A 3,129-nucleotide genomic window follows, 5' to 3' on the forward strand; every position below is an offset into this window, starting at 1 on the left:
TGCCCCTTGTCGCTCAGCTCCCGACTCCACCCTGACCCTCCCAGGCCGGCTGCTCTCCAGCTCCTGCGAGGAAAGAATCGACTCTTCAGTGCTTCAGGTTTCTAACTACACCCAGGGCTTCGGGAGGGATGTAACTTCCTGGGAGAGGAACAGGCCAACCGAAAACTCAGATCGAGGAATTGGTGACTCACAACCAAGAGCTGCAGAGCGGGGGTAGCTGTCACTCCAGGAGACGAGGGCCTGGACGCTCGAGGTGGGAAACACCAACCAGCCCCAATCCGCCCGCCCCCCGTTCCCCAGGGGGCTGTCTCAGGAGCCCCGGAGAGAGGACATGAGCCCACAGGCCACGCTGGCAAGGCCCTCACTCGGAGACCTGGTCACAGGCCTGCCACGCCGTCAAGGCCGCGTGTCCTGAGCCCTCTCGCCTTCCTGGGAGGCGGCAGGCCTCACAAGGTCACTGACATGGACTGGAGGCCGCACCCGTGGCTCCTGTCAACGGCGAAAGCTGTTGTAAACTGTGTGATGGGTGGCTGTTGTCGGATGGGCTTCCCGACGTCTGGAGGACGGCAGGGGCGGGAGACGGGGGCCACTTGAGATTTTCCAGGCTTTCTCACCAGACAGGCCTCCCGCAGCCTGTTCTCCCCACCCGGCGGGCCCTGCCCAGGTGCCCGGTGCCCCAAGTTCCCCTCCCTCCGTGAGTCCAGGTCGGCGCCGTCCCCACGGCCGGCCACTCGGCCCCGCGCAACTACCCGTCCCGCATGATCGGATCGAGTGAAACAGAGGAGCCGAGGCAATTTTGTGCCGCCTGTTCACGGAGTGCGTCGACACCAGCCCCACGGCAGGGCCCTTGTCCTTCCCTCCTGACCCCGACCAGGCTCCGGGAGCAGCCCTTTAGAGGCCGTCGACAAGAGGAGGGAGGCCCAGTGTCCATCTGCCCCCGGGGCCCCGCTCCCTGGTGTAAAGGGCAATGCCTGGAGCCCAGAACACCCACACGTGTCACAGAAGGTTCGTCACTGGAATCAGCCCCAAGCAGCCCTCAACCAGCGGTGCCAACGGCCGACCCTCCTCCCGCAACGCCCCATGGGAGAGTGGCTGCTGGTCCATTCTGTTCTCTTAGCTCCCTGGCAAACCATGCCAGGTAAGGGACCGGCCCAAAGCCGAGGTGTTCCCAGTGCCCGCTCCTCCCCCGCACCTCCCAGGTGAGCGCAGTGGCCGCAGAAGCTACCGCCCCACGGATTGTGTGACGGACACACAGTCTGGGGGCAAGGTCCCTTTGTCCCAGGAGGGGTGTGTAAGGTGAGCAAGGAAAGAACGGCAGAATCACTCTGCAGAGAGAAAGAAAGAAAATAGCACACAACACACACACACACACACACACCAGCGAGAGACGTTGGGAATGGTGTTCATTTCCACAGACTGATCCCAAATCGCCTGTGAGGGATGATGTCACCCCCCAGCTACTCAGGGCGCTGCCAAAACGTTGGCGGAATCCAGATGTCGGGGCTCCCAGCACAAAACCCACAGCTGCATGCAATCAGCAGAGCGTCTCCTCCGAGGGCTGAGGCTTAGCCTGTTCCTCCCCCCCCTCCTCCAAGGAGAGGAGAGGAGCCCATCCAGGGAGGCCGCGTTGGCCCCGGGCCACGCAGGAGACGCCTTCGAGCAATCGCGGCTCTGAGAAGGCTCTGAAACGGCCCTTGGAAAACTTCTGAAAAAAACTCAAGGGTTAGACAGCCCCAAGCTGTGCTGACGTGGCCACCGAGCAGCCACGGGCGTCAAGGAATGAGCGTGGCTGAGTTCCAATAAAACTTTATTTACAAAAGCGGGCGGGGGGCTGGCAGGGGCACACAGGCTGCATTCTGCCAGGGCCCGAGCGAGAGGGGCCACTTCCCGGCCTCAAGGCCCGGGATAGGAACCTGACCCAGAGCCAACAGCAACAGCGTGCGGAACCCTGGGGCGGGGCGGAATTTCTGCAACGAGCCCCCGGGGGGGACGGGGAGATAAGACTCCATTCTGCAGGAATGTGGGGTCCCGCGCCCCACCTGGCAGCCCGGCCTGCGGAGTGGGGGCAGGGTCCCAAGGACCGTTTCTAGGACGTTTTTGCTTCTGGAAAGGAACGGACACGTTTCCAGTTCTGAAACCGGGGGCGGGTGGGAGGGGGAGAATTCTAAAAGTAAAAGTAAATATTTGAAAGGAGTGTTTGGGAATTCGCAGGCCCGGAGTGGGCTGCGGAGGCACACGGCTCCCCGTTTTGTCCGGCTCAGGGGCCTGGGCTGTTTCTTTCCCAGCTCCTGCACTTCTCAGAGGATAATGAATGTGGCTTTTCTTCACCACAGCTCACAGGCACGCCTAATCCCTCCTCTAGACCCCGGAGGCTCCCTGCGGTCGGGGATGCAGGGGAGGAAAACACGTTGTTCCGGTTGGCAGGCAACTTCCAGTCTGTTGATTCCAGGTCTGGGCAGTGGGTTGGACTCTGCCCTGACATGAGCAATGGAAAAAACCTCTCAGCTCGGAGCCTTTCGGATTTTAAAATTGCAGACAAGGGCTGCGGGCCTCTATTTATAACTCCCCTCCCCCACCTCGATCTCTCGTTTCTACTTGACTAAAACCCAAACTCCTCCCCAGCTGGGCCCCTGCGGGAGCCCTGCCCGGTCCTGCCTGGGCGCCACCCCGGCTCGGGGCACTCCCCCGGGGAGGCCTCCCTGACCTCCTGGCCTAGCTCGGCCACTCTCTCCTGCTGTCCTGTTTTATCTGCTTCAGAATTATGATCCCCGTTCCCAGTGATCTTATTCGCCAGTTGTCCCTGTCAGCCTCTCTCACAGGACACACGAGCCCCAGGAATTTGTCTGCTTCGCAAAGCTGCCTCCCTGGCCCCCGGCCTCGTCTGGCACCTGGCGGTGCTCACTCAAAACCCCAGGCATGAGGGGCAGCCACCCTCCCCACCGGGACCAGGCGCCTGGCCTGCAGGGGGGCGGCCCGTCCTGAGGCCTCCACCCCACCCCCACCGCGATCCCTCTTCCACCACCAGCAGGGACGCTGGGGGGACAGGGCAGGGCCAGGGCTCCCCCCAAGGCCCCAGAACAAAGGACCCTCCTCACTAAGCCGCCCTGGCCAGGAAGTGGCCGGCCCCCC

The sequence above is a fragment of the Myotis davidii genome, unplaced genomic scaffold (assembly GCF_000327345.1).
Source record: "Myotis davidii unplaced genomic scaffold, ASM32734v1 scaffold472, whole genome shotgun sequence".
Lineage (NCBI taxonomy): Eukaryota > Metazoa > Chordata > Mammalia > Chiroptera > Vespertilionidae > Myotis > Myotis davidii.